The sequence below is a fragment of the Eleginops maclovinus genome, chromosome 2 (assembly GCF_036324505.1).
Source record: "Eleginops maclovinus isolate JMC-PN-2008 ecotype Puerto Natales chromosome 2, JC_Emac_rtc_rv5, whole genome shotgun sequence".
Lineage (NCBI taxonomy): Eukaryota > Metazoa > Chordata > Actinopteri > Perciformes > Eleginopidae > Eleginops > Eleginops maclovinus.
In genome coordinates this window covers 7,590,537-7,613,599 of record NC_086350.1, presented here as the reverse complement: position 1 = coordinate 7,613,599, position 23,063 = coordinate 7,590,537, and the positions used below count along the sequence as shown (strand labels likewise).

The following is a 23,063-nucleotide window of genomic DNA, read 5'->3' as shown; positions in this document are numbered from 1 at the left end:
GTTCCAATTCCCCCTACCCTATTCTCTTATCTCCTAGGTTTGACTGAGTGATGTCTTCAGCCAAAATCACCTCGTCTACTCCGGTTCCCCAGGAGATGGAGTGCCGGTGATGTAGACGATTCAATCAGTGAGAAGTGAAAGAGCAGATCACAGACAATACGCCGCGGCCCCATTACCCCCGGTCCTCGGTTACCGCTAGCGACGCTTAGCTCGGGCCCCCACCTAATGGGCCATAATATCATTTTACGCTATGTTCCAGCTCTTTATACTAGCTCTAAGCATAACTCTGTCGCCAAGGCACAATAAAAACAGATATATTTCTTTATTACTCCTCGCGAGGCATATCACCAGATCTGAGCACCCCTACAAAGGAAACTAATATCTACACAAACCCGCTTTCCTTGGCTCATTTAGGGCAGACTCACAATTGTTATTACATTGAGCTGCACTCTGCCAGCCTCACCTCCCCACGCCATTCACTCAGCCTAATGGACATTTTATTATAATCAAATGAATATGGTGTCATCATTATAAATAACCTACTAAAAAAGGCCATGTTCTCCGCCTTGCAATACGTTTAAATGTCCATCACGCCTCAAGCAACGAGGTGCCGCATGTTTAATTCAGAGTCGATGCAATTTGCGTGCCGTGTGCCACTGTAAAGGTGAAAACAGCAACTCGTATACCCTTTGCTTACCCTCACGTCTCGAGGCTGCGCCTTTCCACTCACCCAATAATCGCTCTCCACACTTTCTAGCATGAAGTCTCGGGCAGCTTCATCACTTTGCGTGAAAGCAGGAATGGGAAGCGTCACCTGGGTACTCTTTTGAGGCCATTCACTTTCTTCATCTCGAAGGGGCAACTGCTATGCTTGTAAGTCTTGAGCCAGATCACCAGAATTTCACTTCAGCAAGGGCAAGTTATTATCCGCAACTAGGAACCATCCCCTACACGGTATACGGTGCCATTGTCCTCTACCCTATACATCATCAGGTCTGACCAGCCCATTTACACGATGGGGATCTGACGATAGATGAGCGAACACTTGGGCATGAACATATGTGGTTGTGGTAGTCTCTGTGTGTGTGTGTGTGTGTGTGTGTGTGTGTGGGACCTTGTGTGTATGTGCAAGACGTAGCAGGAAAGGAATTGGGGAATCCAATCTCTCACACAGAGGAGCAGAGACAGGCGGGCAGATATGCTCCAGGGCCAGGATAACCCAAGCGGTATCCATGAATGAAATGACAGGATTACCGGGGTATTAGAAAACCTGCTGAGATGGTTGATAATGCTGTTTATGGTCGGGCGTCACACCGCTTGCAGGGAAGAATTCTAACTGTTTGACTAATGAAAAATATGGACACGCTCTTCAAATAGTCACAGAGCAGAAAATGTAAGGCCAGGAGGTCTTCCTCTCCTTATACAGTAATGGTTTGGTGTTACCTACCCGATGGATATTAACACAAATACTCAGAGATTTATGTCAGCTGCATTGTTGTGGAGGAATCTCTTAAAAAAGGGACAGTAAACAAAAGCCCCCCTATCCTGGTTAAGAATGGGATTATTGTTGTGTCAACAACCCCCATAGATAATAGTAATTACTGCCCTCGCTGCAGCACCATCAGACTGCAACTTTGCTAGATGACAGCTTGGTCCTAATTACCAAGAACCACCAATTACTGGCTCCATTTCATTATTTATTTTTGCTCAGCACACCAAAATAAAAGAGACTTCAGTGAATCTCAGCAGCCACAACTCTGGCAGCTGCAGAGGAACATCCGCAGGACCTGCTGAATCATTGTCTTATAGTATTTTTCCTAACAATATATACGAGTCAGCACACAAACACATCATTGTTAGTCGTACAGAGTAAAATTCAGCCTATAGGGGGCTGCTTTACTTCCTCTTCGCCCGTCACAGGAAGTTATTTAGCTGCAAAGGAAGTGCATTATCATATCTTCTTTTCCCACTTGCTCCTGCTCGTTAATATGCCAACAGGGCTGCACAATCGATTCTAAAAACATCACCCCTGGAGCCTTTAACTACTAACACAGTTTGCATTTCGTATCTACATTCATATTTCATTCATTCTGCGCTGAGATCTATGTTAGAATAATTGACTTGTCTGCCATGGAAAAGATGCCTTCCAAAATGATAAAATAAAAACACAATTCTTTATCTGGCGAGTGTTTTCAACTATCCACACACACACATCTAATTTCGCAGATGTTTCCTATCAACCCTCTGCTGCCAAGCGTTGTCCAGTGATGGCTGAGAGGAATGGGGCTTGGGCGGGGGTGTGAAATTCTGGTTTCCCTGCTCCGCTGAATTCTCCAGGAACTTGGCAGATCATTGTGGAGATTTGTATATCTGTGGATTTGATATGAAACTGTTTGAGAGGCTCGCCTGGAGTCTGGCTCTCATTGTGCTTCCCCTTAAAGTGGGCCTGGCTGTTTAACTTATGTTCCTGTAAAGCCTGATGGCCACATTTCTTAGCCCCAAAGGGTGCAGATGGGACGATTATCTTGGCAGACAGGTCCCATGCCATCATCTGAAAAATATCCATTACAACGCTTTGTTGCTCATAAAAAGGATGCCTCTCGGTAAAGAAAAGCCCATAATCCACACAAAAAAACACCTGTATCGCCTATACAGGTTTCTACAATCGTACATCTTGATGATTACTAAATGCCTCTTTCTATTTTGGTAGCTCAGTGCAAATTCAATGAATCACACACCTGCTAAAAACGGCAGCTCGTGCTTAGCAAGCTGCAAAGCATAAAAAGCCATCACACTCCAAAATTCTCAAAAACAACCATGAGGTATGTATAGAGTTGATCTAACGTTGTGATCCCAAGCGCTTAGTATTTAAATGACAGTTGCGCAGGGCAGGCTTTGTTTGCAGGGGCTGGAGTGGAGCGGTATATGTTGCCCGGAGGCCGGATCTGTTCCAACTGTGCCCTGGCAAGAAAACGTTCAGCCCAGTCAGCCTCGACAGCTTGGATATTCACATGGGGCGATGGAAAAACTGGAGGGCTGCAGTACCATGTTGGAGTTAGGGGAGCTCTGCGGAGGAGGGGTGATGAGTCAGGAACAAGGTGTTTAATATTATTTTGGTACCACAAGGACATGGCATTTGCCGTGTGCGTTGAGCAAAACCAAACGTAGGCTGCGGATGAGGGCGCTGTGTGTATGTTGGCCTGCGGTGGTTTAAGTTTATCATCTAGCAGGTATGTCTGAAAAAGGCTAGGGGTTTTTTTAACCACCTTTAGAAATTCTGAAGGTGCTTGTCTTAATGCCAACACTGCAATACTTTGCTTTGGTGATAATACATTCTTAAAGCCTGGAATTTAATTATTCATTCATCACTGCAGAGAAAACTGAATATACTCAATGGTTCATAGAACTACAAACAAAGCATGGCCATGGTATTATTTTTTAACATGTGCAATTTCTTCCACACTGATTGTCATAGCAATGACTTTAGATAGCTGGAAACAAACCATTTTAAGAGTTTTCATAGATCACAGGCATTAAAGTTAGGATTATCACTTTGATTTAGCGTGAGAAATTAATTATTCACACAACACTGCGGATGCATAGTTGAATTATGACTCCTTTTAAAAGTCATAGCAGAGACTTTTGATGTTGGACAGCTTTCTCTTCACCTTATTAACCTGAACAAACTTCAAAAATACCAGTCAGGATTTCGCCATCAGTAATATTCGGAATAAACGGGGAGCCTTTTTGGAAAACAATATTTTGTGTGTGCCTACTCTTTGAAATATTATTTGTCGAAGGTATGACTATCCGGTACAAAGTCTTGTTTACCTATTTTTGCCATATCCTTCAAAGAAACACATTTTAAAACAGTAAACTAAACGTGCATCTCAAGCAAGAATAACAGTGATTAGCCGTCTAGTTGACTGCATTGATTAACGTTCAAAGTACCTTGACGTAACACAGCAAATAAAAAGGTCAGTGTTGTGTAAACAGCTGAAAAAGGACAAAAACAAGAGATGTGTTTGCACTTGTGCATCCAAATTAATTCATACCCAAATACCTCTTTGCTCCGGGTTTATGCCAGGGCAAAGCCTCATGGGAAGAATGATTGACACCTCCTAATCCTCATGGATACCAAAAAAACATGTCATTACCATGACATTTACACAATCTTCCAGGATGTGAGATGCAATGTGGGAACAACAAAGGATAAAATCGGTGTACAAAACTCTAAAAATAAGACGTGTGAATTTTTAATGCCTTGTGTTTTGGGTCACAGGCGTAGCTTAAGTACTATGAGGGAAAAAAAACATTCCTCCACCCTATTTCTATTAACTCAGCACAGCTAGAACAACCACATGGGGAAGCCTACATTTCAAATAAGCCATATTTTGTATATCTTTAACACCAGCAGGAAGTCTGGCGGGCATGCAGTGCTGGAGGAAATGTGATGGAAAGTGGAGCACAAGAGTTATGACCTAAGCAAGTGGCTGATTATGGAGAAGATGAGAGAGAAAAATAAGTTGTTTGTCGAGCTAAGCCCTTCACAGATGGACAAGTGTGGCACACTAAGAAACCAGCAAGTCCTGAGGCTTTGTGGCAGCTCTGGGTTTTAAAGTTCGCCAAAGAAACAGTTTAGGAGGAAGACATGTTTCTAGACCATTTCAAACATGGAGGGGAAGGGTCAGATGCAATTTTAGGGGTACCAATAATATTAAGCATAATGACATATTACAGTATATCACATACTTAAACTAGATATACTCATAGGTTTGGATATAAACAACAGCCACAACTAACAATACTCATGCTCATATGTTTGCATGGAAGTACCATATATTTTCTCACTGCTATGAATTATTTTACAGCTCAATTTCACCACTCTCTGGGGATAAGTGTGCCCCCCCCTGGCCCGAAACCTTGGACAGAAGAGATGAACAGTGGGTTAACCCAATTATAGTATATCATGCACCATTACATGTCAATATTCCTCACCTTGTCCTTCTACTACTTAACGTATTATTTAATGACATGCAGTCCTTTATAAACAAGCATAGAAACCAAGTGTTGTGCTAATAAAGTTTTGAGAGAACACAACTTACTTCCTAAGTATAGGTCAAGACTTGACTTATAATTGGACCATTGTTTCCAGACACACAAACAAACTGTGTTGACCACTTAAAAGCAAGCAATGTTCTGTAAGCTCAATAACTGAAAGTATTTTCATTGGTGTGCTGTGACACTTTCGGGCCGACCCTTGCCTGTGAGTCTCCCAGGTGAGACAGTCAGCTATCTGCCAGACGGCAAAGCTATTGCCTCACTCTCTTTCCTCTGCTCTGTATATCCTATCTGCTCTGTCCTTTCCCTAGAGCTCACTATCGCCTTGCTACCTCTACTCCTGTACTGACAGCCAAACAATGGGAGCCAGGACTGCCTTAACGAGTAGAAAGTGGAGGCTCGACTAATTAGAGTTCCCCCACCCCCCTCTACGACATCGTCTCCAACTCCTGTTAAGTCAGATCAGTGTGATGCAGCTTGGCCAGGGCTGGGGCTGTTGGATGCGTCGTGAGAGAAATAGGGTCTGGAAGTTGTTGTTTTTTTCTGGCAGCCAGCCAATGGGGGACCGTAGTAATTGCTCGAATCCCACTGTGGCAAGTGAGGGTGGTACAAGCCAAGGGAAGTGTGAAAATGCTGGGACCAAGTGTGGGAATGAAAATCTACCACTAGTTTTTTAAAGAAAAAAATGGACAGATAGAAGCACAAAAAAACGAGGCACAAAAGAGAAATGTTTACAAGAAGAATGACACACGGGACGAGGGATTGAGAAATGAAAGTCTGAAGACTTTTCGTTGCGTGAAAATTAACTCAGGTAGAAAGAAAACTGGACAAAGTGTAGGGAGTGTAAGTGAAAATAGAATGACCTCGGGGGCTACTCACTAGGGAGAGGCAGACAGGGGTGCAGTGAGCGTCTTGGCTGTTGGAGTGGAACCGAGCAGGGTGCAGTGGCGGCTGCACAGAGGGCCCTCACTGGACACTTCAATCACAGGCAGCCGGAGCCCCGGGCAAACTTGGCCAATTAGCCGCACACTGCTGCTGACCCCCAGCTTCATTAAGGGCCCGGGCTCTGGATAAGGGCAGAGAGGAGAGGGGAAAAGAGGAGAGGATTAGGGAGGGAGAAAGAAAGAGGGAGTTAAGCATCACACACACACACACACACACACACACACACACACACACACACACACACACACACACACACACACACACACACACACACACACACACACACACACACACACACACACACACACACACACACACACACACACACACACACACACACACACACACACACACACACACACACACACACACACACTAGAGGTGAAGCTCAAGGTTACAGATAAACACAATCAACTGTGGGAGCACCCTAGACCAGACATGTACATGCTCGCCGAATTACACTCCCACCTCCCTTAAGATTTACACCTGCACCAAAAGGTGGTGGTGAGGCAGTTAAAGGGCATAGCCTACCCCCCCACCCCCTCACACCACTGTACTGACAGCAACAGGTGTGGTGGCCAGCAGACATGCAATTACCAGGCTGAGAATCTGCTCTTTGTGACAGAGACAACGGCAGATCAGAGGGAAGATCAGAGCTAGGGGGAGAGAGGAGACGAGCGGAGTGGGAGGAGAGGTGAGACGAGGAGGAAGACAGGAAGATACAGACTCCTGAAAGTCCCTAGAGGGGAGACAGAGAGGGAGAGATATTTCCAGTTCTGTCTTTTCATCACAAATCCTTCGCCGACAGAGCGAGAAAAACAGATCAAAAACCAACACATACGGCAGCACTGACACACCTGTTGCTCTTTAGTACAAAAAATGAATTTACACGCGTTGGTGGTCCGGAGAGACCTCACATACATGTGTGCACAACAATGAGACAAAGAAGAGAGTAAACTGACAGCATCCTATTTCATTTCAGATTGGGTGGGGCTGTGCGGGTGCTATGGGACAGGTTGCGCTCAATGAGCCCTGACAGAAATACTGTTTGGTGTATGCATGCGTGTGTGTGTTTGTCTGCATTACAAGTGTGTTTATTCACATGGGACCACTGCTTGCATCAGCCTTGCGATGGAAACCTCAGCGGTGCTCCAGGGTGGGGGTGATAGCAGCTTCGTGTTCTCCTTCCCTAACTTTCTATCCCCTCCCTCTACAATTACGGGCTTCGATCAGGCTAAAGTATTATTTGTGCGCTTTGCTGCCAGTGTTGCAATAAGTGCTGTCAGAGACCTTACATGCTCCAGTGGAGAGGAGATACTGGCCCTTTATTTAAAACAAGCCAAGGATAAAAGATCAATGGCTCCAATTCAGGTCATGAATTGGAGGGAGAAGTTCACAAACATACTAGGAGATTATGAGAGGGAGATATATGTGTGGATCGGGAAAATGGAGAGCAAAGAGGCATCTAGCTCATCTGTGTGCTAGTGGCTTATTGATCGTTGGAGACACACAGCTCCCAGCCATTCATCACAGGCCACTCAGGCCCTTAGATAACTCCTATGATAGTGCCCTGCTACTGAGCAGCTGCAACTGGCCATATCCATTATCCTTCAAAGTAAGCCCCCTAGCCTGGGAACAGGCATGGTAGGGCTGCTGGGTGACAGCCTGGAAGGAGGGCGGGAATGGAAATGGAAAAGATCAGGCCTGTGGTAAGGAGCCTGAGGCAGAGGCTAGTGTATACAAAAGGCTGGAGCTTGGGTTGAAGGGCCAGGGCTTTATGAAACATGGTGCTCAGACAGACAGAACAGAGATGAGAAACTGTCTGTTTGCTCCAGTTGGAGGGGAAAAAATTTGTCGGCACTATTGTTCCAATTTCTCGGGCAAACAGTATTAGCAAAGCTGTTTTCTAGCAGATAGCACACAAACAATCCGAGCGACAGGCAGCTCTGAAAACTGCTGAGTGGCTCTGTATGTGTGTGCAAAGAGAATTCCCAGATTGGGCAGGTGGGGATCAGCCATAATGAGCCATGTAGGGAGAGAAGAGCGGGAGGGGGGTCGCAGTGAGGGCAAAAAAAGAAGGGATGAGGCCAAAGAGCGAGGGAGAGCGACAGAGTGAGAGTGATAGAGACGGGCTCAGAGCCAGAGACAAGGCCCCAAAAGAGCAATTACAGGAGCTCCAGAGAAGGTGTGGGCCCAGCCCCCGGGCATAGTTTCACACAGCACAAAGCCCTGCCACACACACACACACACACACACACACACACACACACACACACACACACACACACACACACACACACACACACACACACACACACACACACACACACACACACACACACACACACACACACACACACACACACACACACACACACACACACACACACACACACACACACACACACACACACACACACACACACACACACACACACACACAAAAAGTTCTGATTAGCAGAAATCTGAGATGGAAAAAAATAAGAGAAGTTGGGTGAAAAACAGAAGAAGAAGGAAGCACAACGGGGGAGTGTGTTTAAACCGCGGGCATCTCAATCCGAAAATATCCCTGTGCTTTATTTCCTAACATGTTTTCAAAGCAACATTCTGTTCTGGTCGAAACCTGTTCCCTTAACAGCATGGCCAGAGACAAAAGCTGAAACTCCGGGGCTGAGGTCAGTGTGAGCAAAACTTTCAAGTCGATTGTCTTCCATGTGGTGAGGCCTAAACAACACTGAAAAGTCTGGACAGCCTCCCACCATGGTGCCTGTCACTAATACAAGTCCGAAATGGTTTCTGAAGGCAACCGTTTCTGCCCCCCCCACCTCCCAAACATCCTACCTCTCCCGCCACCACCGCCACCTCCACCACTTAAAGGAAAACGACAGGCTGGGAAGAACATGATAGGAGAAAAATAAAGAGGGAGAGATGTGCAAAACAGATAAGGGGGAGGGTAAATTAAATTAAGAGAAAAGTTCTCGCGCACCGGTATGCACCATTGATTTCCTATTCTCTTGGAAACATTTAATGAGCTTAAATAGGAGCCTCGTTTGACACTGCCACAGTGACTCAGAGGAGCCTCCCAGTGAGAGGAAATCGTTCAGCGGCTGTGACGGCTACCAGAGGGGGGTGGAGGATCTAGAGGGGGTGGAGGAGGAGGAGGAGGAGGAGGAGGACAGAAAAGTGAAGGTTTTAATGCCAAAGCATGAGACGTGTGCAAGACAGATGTTGGATTATGCTCGGGAAATGGTCCATGGGTAGCATTACTTGCCTAGCTCGCGATGAGGAGGAAAGAAAATGAAGGATGAAATAGATTACGGAAAGAGAGGCAGACGGTGGAGGGCTAAAGGTGGTCTAGATTCAAGCTGGCTGCCTAGTTATGTAGGTGCTTACCACTCAGAACAGGCACTCATTATAACCCAACAATGTCCAAACTGATTGACAGCTACTGCTCGTTTCACCTCATTACATCCTGGATGACCTTCCTACGAGGCATTCAACAGATGCCTAGCAGCCATCTTGTTTTTCTACCCTCCTTGCTCTTTTTTTTCTCCCTCTATCGGCATGAAAACTATTGTCACTTCAGAGAGCAAAGTCCTGAGGCGCTTCGCTGCTTTCTGCCGCTGATGAAGGCCCACTGGGAACCATCGGCAGCCACTTTATGAAGCCGTCTGGTGGAGTGAATGAACTCAGCGTCCTGCCACCTTTTGCAGGCAATCATGATAATAAGAGTAGAGTTGTGCATGGCTGTACACTGGCACCACAGGGGGGCATCTCGACATCGACTGCTCTGTGGTGTGTGTGTGTGTGTGTGGGTGTGTGTGGGGCTACAACATAAACTGATTTTATTGAGCTGAGAATTCTCTAGTAATCCAAACTAATTAAAGTGAGCAAAGCTACAATAAGACAGAACCTAAACCAACCAAGAACCTCACATTTCAGTCCAAAACCACACATTGAATAATCCCATCGGATGTTGGTCTGACAATGATCTAATCTCTCGAGCAATCACCAATTCATACAAAAATCATTAGTAAAGTCTAAAAATGTATCCTGAAATAGATAGATAGAAGTGTTGAAATAAAGACACTGAACATTTGATAAGGGATAATTCGTATTAATTATTAATTCAATAGAATTTAATTGAAACCATTTTTCATTATTGATTTAGTGTTTCATGTCATGGAATATTTGCAGCGTTTCTTATCTTTTTTATCCTGAACATTTCTGAAATGAGCAAAAAACTGCTTAATTTTCAAAAAACCACCAATGGATAAATTATTTAATAAAGCCATATTATAGATTCAATGAAATAATATCCAGCTCTTGGTTTGATATCTGCATTAAATGCAAAATGCATATGTTTACAAGGAGGGTTTTTGCCGGGTCGATCACTGCCTATAACACATGATGGCCAGCTTTTAATGGCTTTGAGTGAAGAGGTGCTTATGTGCATTTAAACATGCAAATACATATGTGCGTGTGTAATGCTGTTGGTGAGTGGTTAAGCATAAATATTTCAGGTCCCTGTGCAATGCTTTTAACTCAGTCGGACATGTTTTCTGGTTTACTGCAGCTTTGAAATTTCACTAGTGTCTGTTTCTTATATTAGCGGGTCAGGATGAGTTTTTCAGTTCCTGACCCTCGTATTTTCCCCCAACTTTGGCTCGTCTGCAAGAAGAGCGTCTGGCTTGTACTACCTCTGAGTATCTCTCCAGACAGCATAGTAAGCAGAGCTGGCAGCAGAGCGGGGGCCCGGTTCAATTGGCCTTTCATGTGTGCGAAATAAGTTGTGCAATTTTTTATATGAAAATGAATCCATGGTTAAAACAATCATGTGATGCTTATGATTAATTAGAGTGAAATAATTACAGAACACACAAGATTGCCCTTTTCCTTCTGTTCCAACAGATACAAACTCCCACACACACACATACCACGTATCCGGGAACTGACTAACAGCAGCATAAGGACGACAACTTGGGAAAGGCGTAGTGGCGAAGTGCCCTGCACAGCTTTTTCCGGTGTCACCAGCTGTCATTTCAACCATTGTCGCTCAACATAGTGCTGTCACTAAAACTATTTTTCACTAGAAACTGTCTTTGCTCTCCGCAGGAATCTATAGGCCATCATCTATACGACACTATGGACCATTCTGTGAATCATTTACACTGACCTATATACAGCCCATGTAGAAAAGGTCATTATTGAAACAGAAAGCTATATTTCATAATTGCACTACCACGCTGCTATCCCCTCAGTGAAATTGGCTCTCCGGAATAAATTCTCTCTCACTCAACTCCATCTCCCTTTATCTCCCTCTCTTGTCTGTTAGAGAGGGCGATTTTGACAGGCTGACTGTCTCTCCTGATGCAATAACCACCCTCCATTTGTATCTGAGGAGGGTGCATTAACTAGACAGTGTAATCAGGCCGCACAGGAAAAGGCAGCAAGCCTCACCAACCGACTGCTTTTACCACTCTTAGCTATAACAGCATGCCATTAGGGCCACAATTAGCACAGAGCACTCAAAAATAACCCCCTCAAAGACCTTTAGCCAGCAGAGCGGATACGAGAAACAAGGCGACTTTCGCCAGAGTCCACTGCTGCACTGAACGCTTGGGGAGAAGTCATTTTATTTGATAACACTTGACGGTGAAGGCAATAGAAGTAAAATCATTTAGAAAAAAAAACATTTCACTGCCATAGCACAACCTGATACCATTGACATGTTACGGTGGAAGATTTTCAAGTAAGGACTCTAACAGAAAGAAGGCTTATCGCCAGACACTTCAGAGCATAATTCATCTTAAAAAGCGGCAGGCAAAAATGGAAAAAAACATCTGATAGTGCTGCCTTATCCTAAGTGTATGCACTTTCCAAAACAGGGAGGTGAATTTTGTTGAAGTACTCATGTGGTGAAGGTGCACTTCAGGTGAACGTGTTCTTTCAGCGCAGGATGCAGTGTGCATAAGCGAAGTTTAGCACGCACAAACACATTCCCACCCTCAGGACTTTGGAACAATACAAAGAAATACGTGTCCCTGTGGTCATTCATGCCATGCCGACAGTGGGCAGACACAGATAAGAGTTAGGATTGGTGCAGGCTGACGTACTGTGATTATCTACAGCTGCTGGAAATGAGCGTCCATCAATCTAGACATACTAGAGCACCGGGCCTGCCTGACTCAATTGTTGTCTGAGAAGATATTTTTATGATTCAATGACCTCGAAGAAAAATGTTTCAAGTGCTTCAAATGTGGTGTCGTACTAGAACACTCGTGCTTTGGGATTCAGTTTCAAAAAATGCTCCAGGAGAGACTGAAAAGTGAGGCTATCTCAGTGCTACAATCATCGACACACACACACACACAGACACACACACACACACACACACACACACACACACACACACACACACACACACACACACACACACACACACACACACACACACACACACACACACACACACACACACACACACACACACACACACACACACACACACACACACACACACACACACACACACACACACACACACACACACACACACACACACACACACACACACACACACACACACACACACACACACACACACACACACACACACAGACAGAAACTGCCACCTGACTTTCCAGGGCTCCCTCTCAAGTCCCAGTCTGCTTTCCTGGCTCTCTTACCACCTCCCCCCTCACCTCATGTTGCTTGTTCTGGACCTGGAACCAAGTCCATATTCCGGAGTGAGCCACAGGGGGGGACTGAGGAGGGGAGTGAGGAAAGAGAGACAGAGAGAAAGAGAGAGTGTCAAGCAGCACCTTCTTTCCGCTGAGCGCCATCTGGAAGTGGAAAGGTAGATAAACAATGACCTGAGCTGCATCCCATCTCCCTGCTAAAGCCTGAACAGACACACACACTCCTCACAATGCACGAGCGCCATCACCACCGATCCCGTGCAGCGTGCCAAGCATTGTCAGGGATTGGGCCTTATCAATCATTGGCCAGATACTGAGCAGAAGCGTGTGGCAAACAAAAGGGAAGGGGAGAGAACAAAAATGGAGGGGAGCTGCGAGCGACAATGAGAAACCAAATGAGACGATGGCTCGAAGCCACCCGTCCATGCGGCCCAGATCGACTCTATTTAATCTGGTCAAGTCTGCCCCAAAATCAAAGCAATCTCCTCTAGTGCGCTGACAGAGGAAGGAATCAAGACAGCCAATCCCACCCAAAAAGGAAGTTGTGGAACTGAATGAGGGAATATGAGTCTATGCTGCATTGTGCGAGGCATGCAGACTATTACGGCTGGGGAGCTCTGCTTTATTTAAAAAAGCCCATTTGCATTCACTCAGCTCGCGCAGGGGCTGGGGGCAACGTTAGCTGCTGCTCCTGCTGCTTTTGAATTCCTGACTATCTTTTTGAGGCCCTTCTGGCAGGCAATATATCATAGTAGTTGTAGAAATCTTTATTATCCCTTATGGGGAAATTGTCCTTGTAGTAAGTCAGCAATAATAACAAAAACAATATCCATAAGATACATAAGCAAAGAAATTAAAGACTGATGAAGAGCAACAGCTGGAGCAACAGCCGGAGGGATGCCCCCTGTGGATACTACGCCTCCTGGGGCCACCCTACCCTGAAAGAGAGTTTAGCTAGACCTGGGTAAGACTAGCGTGAGACATACAAAGGCCACATGATGGAAGAGGACTAAAATAGAGAGACATTGACTGCTATCCCTCGGGCGGCATGAGGAGCTGCACCTGTATGCACCTTGGCTCCGCTCAGTTTAGTTTCCGCTTCTTCGGACTCCCCTCCCACTCAAACACACACACAGCAGACTCTTCAGCTCTGTTGGCACTGGCGGACACAACAGGAGGGAGGGATCAGGTGGCTTGGGCAAGCAGACGGAAAGAGAAGATGTGGGGAGGGGGTTGACAAATTAGTCTCGTCAGGTAACATTCGCAGATGTGAAGAGAAGGAATGGGAAGAGGGAGAAGATGGGGAGGGTGTCTGTCAACTCATATTGGTTCACCAGCGAAAACCTCCTGCCCTGATTAGAAGCCACTGCAGTCAGGAGACAGGAGGAAGGAGGCACTTTGAAGGAAGAGGAAGGCTTTATGAGTGGGTCTGTTTGCACCCGAGGACCGCTTACTGATTCTGATTGAGGAGACAACCAAACAGGGCCTTGGTCTCTCTACCTGGGAAACCTTTTACCACATAGGCTCTGATCAAAAAGAGCAGGGGAGGACAAGTCCAAGTAAGAGCCCTGCAAGCATTCCAGGGCCTTGAAATTTGGGTCATTCGCATGACATGACAAATTAATACAATGACTGATGAAAAAAGAGAAGTGAGAGGAGAGGAAAGGGGGAGGAAATGAAAGGAGATGACTGAAAGGGAGCCAGAATGTGTGCAACAGAGAGGATTTGTGTTCCAACATACCCCAGCAGGCAATAGGAACATATTTGCAACGAGTTACCGAAAATAAAAAGGTATTTTGGCCAAATGAAGGCCCGATCCTTAAGCTGTATTCGGAATCAGACCTTGATAAATGCCCACTGTCGAGTGTGTTATTAAACACAAGAGAGAATGCAGCGTCCCTGTGCCAGGCAAAACTAATTAAATCCAGGCAGATGTGTCTGGACAGTGGTGCACCACACACACACACAAATGTTTCACGGTTGCTCAGTTGTGTGCACGCTTACACACACACACAACCTCTAAATGGGCCGTTAACCATGTCCACAGTGCAATCAGAGCCAGTTGATGAGCCGTCGCCGTGCTAACTAGACCAGGTGAGCACCAAACAACAGAATCTCACTTTCAATTTCTAACTTAGGTGTGCCTGACATCGGAAACTTTTTGACAGCCAGTGCCCAGAGAGAGAAAAACGTCTTCGCCATGGTGGCTTGTTATCCCCGCTAACACCAGGCGACGCTTTTCAGCAGGTGATGATGAGAGTTAGAGCTAACAGCAACCAATTAATCTTTCATGGTGCACGTGTTCTTGCTTTTGTTAGGTCTGCTCCGCTAAACTGTATGAGACTGCAGCTGTACAAAAGAGGGCTTGTGACACTTTCATCCTCTCCTTCTTCCTCCTCATCTCCACTTTTCATTCTCATACTTTGTGAGCAAACAGCTGGCCTTTTTTTTTGTTGCAAAAGCTATCATTAAGGCAGCCTACAGGCATGAGAGCTACACTCAAAATAGCTGATGGAAGCCCAGCTAGCCGAGTCAGAGGTAAAGATGAGATTGCTTTGGGGATGCGAGTACAGGGAGAGGGGGGGTTATGGCTATTAGATGATAAACACACCCGAACCACACACATCCGTGCACGCATACACGTACAGAAGCGCATGACATGAAGCAATACAAGTGCCTGTATTTTATCTTCATTTAGGCTGTCGGTCTCATCTTCTTGTAATTACTCCAATCCTAGGTCACATGCACACATCAGCAGCTCTCTCGCGGTCTCCCAAAGACACATACACCCGGTAGTGACTAATCACCCATCTGGAGCAGACATTCCCAGGTCTGGATGACAAAGCACCCATGCCCACAAATATAGGCTAATGCCCTTCTCAACAAAAGGCTTAGGCTGCATTACAGCAAAACAGACAGGTCTAAAGGCAGGATAGGGGGGTGGCTTATGACCTGGCTCAGACAACCATGGACAGGGGAGGAAGCAAGTGACATCACAGATAAGGGTGATGTACTAAGTCTAGCTGCTAGTGGCTACATAGATCTGACAGGTCTGTACGTGCAGCTGATTTTAATAGCAGCTCCCTGAGTCAAGGGCAGGGAAAGGGCAAAGCCTAAACAATATGAAAAGCCAATTCAATGTAACCAAGCTTGTTTGTGAAGAGAGAAATCTGGTGTGGCTTACCCACAGGGCTTTGCTGCAACCCTCTCGTCGCTAAATATTAGCGCGTTTCCGGTGGCAGGTGCTAGCTATGCCCTCTCAGAGCAGTCTGTAGGGTAGGGCTTACCCTCCAAATGCCTCAACCACTTTTCAAAACTATCCGTTGCAGAGGCTTGTTGCCGGCTAACATGATCCAGGTAAGTCTCCTAGTTGTGAGAGGAGGCCTGATGCAACCGAAGCCAGGTTCAGAATGTGGGATAAGGTTGGATCAGAGCCAGGAGCCATTAACGAGCAGTGTGTCTGACACAACGGGCAGAACACAACATTTTCAAAAAGCGTAGAAGGACTTGAGCGGGGCTGTAGTGAAGAGTGCTAGGCAGCTGTTTCATTCAGGCCCTCTGATAACAACCCCCTGTCCAGATTGGCTACCGCAAACAGGGCATGGGACCGTGAGGCAGCATGCATACAAATCACTTCTTTGAAAGTCTACACTGAGCTAAGCAAAAAAAAAGTGCACTGGTATCCTCTCGTTCATTTCTTGGCTAATCAACCCTCTTGTGGTTAACTGTGTGCTGCTGTAAAAAATGTAATGTAAATGTGTGCATTGAGATTAATACCAATAGTGACAAAAGAGTATATGACAGTAGAGTTAATAAGCAGAAAAACACTTAAGCTATCGGTAAGGGCCAGCAGTATAAACAGACTAATATCAAGCTAATGGCCCTGGCCATATCATTTACAGTACAGCGCCTAACTAACTCAGCATCACAGACTGGCTCCAAACACAGGGAAGAAGGGACAGTTTCAGGAGATAACACCCTAAGAATACTCTCTATGGGGAGGATTTTTAGCTTTCAAAACCTTAACTGCATCAATTATGAGTGTGGGGATTTTATTAATTATCTTTCACACTTAGTGCTAGGATATAACCACCAAACAGAGCATGTGAGCACAAACAAATGGAGGCACAGGCACTTGGCCCCAACAGCACAAGCCTTTTATTCTGTTTTGGGTTTTGCAAAAAAATCATATTATTACAACTCTCACTTGTATTATTAAGTAGGTGTAACGAAAGCAGATTTAAAATACTGGTGTGAAAACATCTGGCTTTGAGTGGTGCCTGATCCTAACAATCAGTCACAGATTCGAACTGTACTGTCCTTACTGATCATTTGCAATCACCAAAAAACAACAAACCTTTACATCTGTGACTGTGGCTCAGTCCCATGAAAAACCCATCACATCCACTACTGCCACGCTACGCTTACTGCGCACAAAACCCATTGCTATAATTGGCTCCACTGCACCCTTTTCCCACCCTGGACAGGCCAACCGGCAAATGCAAAAACAAAACTCTGCAGTAACTGGAAGAATTCCAAACTCTGGTCATGTCTCAGTGACAATCAAGCATGACAAATTATTTCCAAACATCGCAAAGAAGTGAAAACACGAGGACTGTTTCAATCAGTCGGGAGAGAAATAAGGGATGAAATAGAAAAAAAGGAGAAGAGGTGAAACAAAAACACTGTTCATCATTGCTCGTTTCGGGAGGCTAAGGTTGATGGCACACCTCCAGATGACAACACACACTCCATCACCCTCACATAAACAGACAGAAAAGGTGCAGTTGTGAAGCAGATCTGTTGTTTCACAGCGACCGCAGTGAGGGCCACAACCATGTCATTACCCCAGCAAGCGGAGAAGAGGAACCCCAGAGCCTGGTGTACTCGCAGGAAAGTGGATAGTGTTTGTGTCAGGTTGTTTGACAATGAGGAATAAACAGAAAGCAGGGGAGGGAAGAATTAGACTGTGAATGTGTATCAAAGTGGGACTGTATGAAGTGTGTGCATGGGAGGTGATTGTGTGCTATCAAGACACAGCTGTAGTTTGAGCAAGCGCAGTGGAGATGTTAGTCATACCAGAACAAGGAGCATGTCTGGACTGGGATGAGACTGAGAGAAATGCTGGTGGGGCCCTAAGGCTCTCTGAATGAAAACACACTGCCCTTTCTCTCCAACAGAATACACTCAAAGACCAAGTAACAACCTCATGATTTGAGGGAATGGGTAGCTTAAGGACACTCATTAATATAAAAAAAGAAAAATAAATCACAAATGGGAGTGAAGGGCAGGAGGGGGAGTTATGTATGTAAAAAAGTGTAATTTCTAAACTAAGTAACTAATTATCACCCGCAATAGACAATAGAAACACAATCAGTCATAATTGTTTCTTGGTGTGACATGACTGCAGATAGAGGAAAACTATAATTGATATTCTGAACCGACTTTTGTTAATTAAAGCACTGATTATCTGCTAAACAGACTTCGACAACCAGAGGCGCAGCACTGCCCTTTGGAAAAGGCCCTTGCATAGCGTTAAACTAAATTCCTCTGAGGCCTCTGTTTTTGGCAGCGCTGTTGTCGGGGGATCAGGGCGTTCAATGATATGTAAACAAACACAAAAATGGGAGAGTGGTTTGCACACGAGACAATCCCTAAACCAAGCATTTTTGTTTGTTTTTCTCCAAAAAAAGGCCAAGCTTTATTAATTGATTCAGCCTGGGAGGGACAGAGGCTGTGAACGGAAAGAGGCGGCAGGAGCAGTTTGTGTACTATTGTGATTGTATCCCTCTCTGCTCTTGGGGAAAGATGATGCCAAAACATTACACCAATGAATATATATAGAAAAGATGGCAACAAAAAAAAACCTAAAACATGATCTAAATCCACATGTAGGAAAGGTTTACAGAAAGAAAGCTTCCCTGTAATTACTGAAGAATATCTGTGGACTGAAGGGTTTGTGGATTAGAAAGGCTGGACACTGAACAAAAGGAGACCTTGGCTTTGGAGAGCCTGGACTGGGCATATAGGGGAGGCGGATGAGGACAGCACACTTAATGGAAGTGACAGTCAGCAGATACGCGCCAGACCCCTCCACCCGCAATCGCTCCCGCCGCCTTCTTCTCTGGCGGCCCGGAAAAGAAAAGGAAAAAAAACAACAGACCATTTCCCCCACATCTACAGATTACATACAATGCAGCCTAACATACCAGGAGAGGGAGAGGGGAGGGGAGGTGATGGGTGGAGTTGGGGGGGGGGGGGGGGGGGTGAAAAGACAGGGAGCGCTGCCAGGGCCTACTTTTAGATAGTGTGGTTATCAGCGAGCAAAGGAGAGCAGGAGAAACAAAAGGGAAGTTTACTGGCGTGTTTTATCTGGAAGGGCATTAAACTGAGAGGCACACAGGGGACGAGACAGAGTAAAGAGAAAGACCATTCACAGGAAAGGGAGAAACTGTCCAAAGTCAGGCATCCTTCAGAAGCGTCCTGTCTCTCTAACTCACACACACACTTTGCCCTTGGCTGAAAGTCATTCTTGGTTCATGGTTGCTAGCTTTGATAGGAGCCCAGGCCCTGGAACGAGTTACTAACGACCCAGAAAGCTGCTCGTCGGGCGATTGGTGCAGCTTGATATTCAGCGATAGAGGCTGTCACTGGGATGGAAACTGAATGTGGCCTTTGATAAAACTCTCAAAGAGGGATAAAAACAGAATAGGAAGTGGGCAGCCCATTATGCCTTGATAGAAAGAAGGGGAAATAAACAGGGCCAAACGACGGGGATCTGAGGAAAATCCGCGCCTGTGTGCTGTCCTTGACCCCGTCAGAAGGGGCTGAGGCCAGCAGTGAAAAAGAGTGTTGGGCACACTGCCCCCCAGGTGTGGGCTGGGGAGGGATGAGAAAGATGTCCGTGAGGGGACCCACTCCCCACTGGCAGCACCAAGGCAGCCCGCAGGATCCCACTAATCAGAGAACTTAGCCGCTGACCTCTCCACAGGCTCTACACCTTTTAATGAGATCCATGCCTTTGATTTCTCTAGCCGCCTGGAGGGAGAGACAGATCACGCATAAGCTCTCACACTCACACACACACACACACACACACACACACACCAACTTTGCCAACTGTAGATGGACACTTTCACATCCACACTGCTGTACATAAAGACAGACAAGATGTACACGATTGAAATAATGAGCATTCTCTAATCCACGTTTGCCAAGGGCTCTCATGTGTGTACATGCATGCACAGGGGAAGTGGATACACGACGATGGACTACAACAAGAGAACTGATCTCACACACACACAGACGCACAGAGCCACACAGACGTAAGCTTAGCCCAGCTCAAGGACACAACACCCACCTTGTTAAGAGAAGGCAGAGGGAAGTGCAGGTGAGATTAGATCCAGACATGCTTGCTCACAGATAGAATTGAATTATTGATCAGCCAACAGATTGTGTTATGAGGAATTCATGGATCTACGCCCAGGCTGTCCAGCCCCCTTAGGCTGAAAGACATGCTGTGTGGACTCACTGTACATGTATACATTTGTGTATCTGGGTGCATGCGCCTATTTGCTGGGGAAGCAGGTTGTACTGGTGGAAGTCCAAATTATTTTTCTGTTGGCGGAGTGGGCAGTGTGAGCTCGTGCAGACAAGACACAGCAAACACAGAATCGATCAAGCTGACTGGGGGTGATGCATACAGAAGGAAGGCCTCACCCTCGCTGAGCTGAGAGAGCATTAACTGCTCACACACTGAGTGGCTTTTTCACTGGCACTCAGGCAACAGCGCAATCCTCAGGTCTTAATACTACAAATGGACAGAGAGGAAATGGGATTTTTATTCGTCTGAGCTCCACGGGTGGTCTGCTGCCACTAATAATGCACTAAAATCCGGAGTGTCGCCAAGTTTTTGTTCTATTACCAACATCAACATCAGCTAACATGAGGTGCGTGATACCATTAGACAAAGGTCGGACTATATTCTGTTGTGAGGCTGTGGCACCTGAAAGTCCAATTAACCCAAAAACGTTTCAACACTTCCTTAATGGTCAACGACAGCATGAGGAACTCCACAGCGTGACTGAATGTTTTTGCACAGCATATTTTCCAAGGCTTAACCTAGTTCTTAAAAATACAAAATAAATCAAGCCTGAAGCCAGGTCATGTTGCTCTGTGCTTGAGCTTTAGGGAAACATCTCCATGATTAGCGTGTCTAATGCTAACCTTGCTGACAATATAAAAACCGTCACATCTGTGTGGTCACACGCAGAGCCACATCTTCCATATTTCATGGTTAATGTGATCAGAATGTATAGGTGTGGCCTGACCTAACAAAGATTATGCAGATGTAGATTAAATACTAAATCCCTTTAATCTGGTCCAATCAGATTTCCCCCACCGAAAAAAAAGACACTTTATCACTTGGATTTACACCATATTTAATCTCCCATGTATTCAGTAATTAGGACTTGTTTTGTTTATATCCTCTGAGCAGAACAGATGTGTAGTTTTAGCACGCTGCTCAAGGGGGATAATGTTTTGTTTTCAAGTCGGAAGGTGGAGAGACACATAAGAACCCGATGGGACCAAGATGTGAGTTCATTTTTTCCCCATCACCAAACGAGGAGACCAAATCCATATGACTAATTATATAACAGACACAAAGGAATGCATGATCACATCCTGACGGCAGACAAAAACAGGGACTGAAAGTGAAACAGAACAGATCCCAGTTAAAAATAAAAACACTGACTAAGGGAGGCGGAGAGAGAGGCATGTCCGTGGAAGTGACTGAACATTTCAACAGGGAGGACTACAGAGAGATCTTAATGGAGGCCTGGAGTGGTGGATAAATGCCTACTCTGGTCTGGTCATGCCACCATTCGGCAGCGGCCCCCTAGTCAACAAGCAGCCCCACATTGAGATGGCCTCTTAGACCCCACTTTGCTTCAATGTGCTATTGGAAAGCTCCACCATATCAATTGAAAGAGGATGAAAGTAGAAGGGGACATTTTCTCCAGGTAAGACTTGTGTGATTTGGGGATCCAATTTGGCAGCCTGTTTTCTGTAAACATTGTAACTGCAGTTTGTTTTCAGAGACGGACTAGCGAGCAGCATTAAGCTGTTCACAGTTTGGGGAGGAGAGAGACAAGGTCTTGGTAATAAGGTTCTCTAACCTTAGCAGCAGATCTACTCGGGCTAATGACTGTAATTAAAGAGCCCAGCTCCACGGAGGGATCAATGACGTGGGATCAGCCCAGACAGGACGTAGAATAGACGTAGCTACAGAAGAAAGGAGCGACCACAGGGCTGAGTTTTAAAACTTACAGGCTGTACAAATGGGAAGTCAAATGGTAGGCTAGCATGTGTTATGAGGGCCTGTAAATATTTAGGCATTCTTACAGGGGCATGTGGCTGCGACTCTGATGTCATTTCTCTTAGGCCTGTCATTTGCTTTAGTTAGAGGCAGGAAACCCAGTGCGGCAGAGCAACTATAAACACAGATCTGTGAAAAGAGGAACACTGGGAAACAAGAGTGTCACAGTATAAAAATTAACCGTGCAAGAAGCACAAGTGCATGACCATCACATGTCTGACTCGCTGTATACAGATTAGGGAAGAGAAGGTAGAAAAATGCAGATACCATGTCTACATGATTTGCAGACACCAGCATAAAATATATCCAACAACTTCCTTTGGCGCATATAAAGTTTAGAGGGGAAAACCAAAACTGGGCAGCTTTGGATGAGTCAGTGAGGAATATGCATGTCATCACGACTACGTGAATAGGAGAGTAAGGCTGGGGGGCAAGCGCAGACACCCAAGACATAGAGCTATGATGACACCTCCACAGATCTGCATTTCAGAAGACAGCCCCGAAGCCCCAGGCAGGTTTGAAGCACCAGGATTAATATCCACCTAGACCAAAGACACACTGAGTAAGAAAAGCCAAGGAATGAAGTTGTAAAAAAAAGAAAGGATTCAACAGACGTTATGGAGGGCAGGACAATGGATGCAGAGACACTCTGTTCTGCTGATAAAAGGCAAGTAGACAGTATGTTCAGAGATATAGACGCAAGTATAAACAGGAAGTTATAAAACACAAGAGCAGTGGATACTTCCCCATAAGTCCAGCACAAGGGTCATGGTTGGCTTATCAGGCATAGCTAACATTCCTGTTAGAGCACGACCAAGCCAGGGAGGTGTAATACAAGTCTGCCTCTAGTCTGCTACAATGCCCCAGCTCAACAAGGTCAATGTCAAAGTAAAAACCTGACTCATACTAATGCCCTACATGTCTGCTCTCCAAAAAATTGTGCAACTCAATGTCACAAAGCTCACCTCTACACTATT

General features: G+C 45.6%; 1 protein-coding gene across 3 annotated transcripts in view; it reads right to left on the bottom strand.

Moving 5' to 3' along the window:
• Nucleotides 1-23,063, bottom strand: part of plxnb2b (plexin b2b) — a 112,035-nt gene that overhangs the window by 82,616 nt on the left and 6,356 nt on the right. The window contains exon 2 of one of the 3 annotated variants that reach the window (XM_063903655.1): nucleotides 5,925-6,127. The exons of 1 other annotated variant lie outside the window; for it this stretch is intronic. The gene's annotated coding sequence lies outside the window, so the exon portion shown is untranslated. The remainder of the gene's footprint in view (nucleotides 1-5,924; nucleotides 6,128-23,063) is intronic. One more of the 3 variants, XM_063903645.1, reaches the window with a different exon arrangement.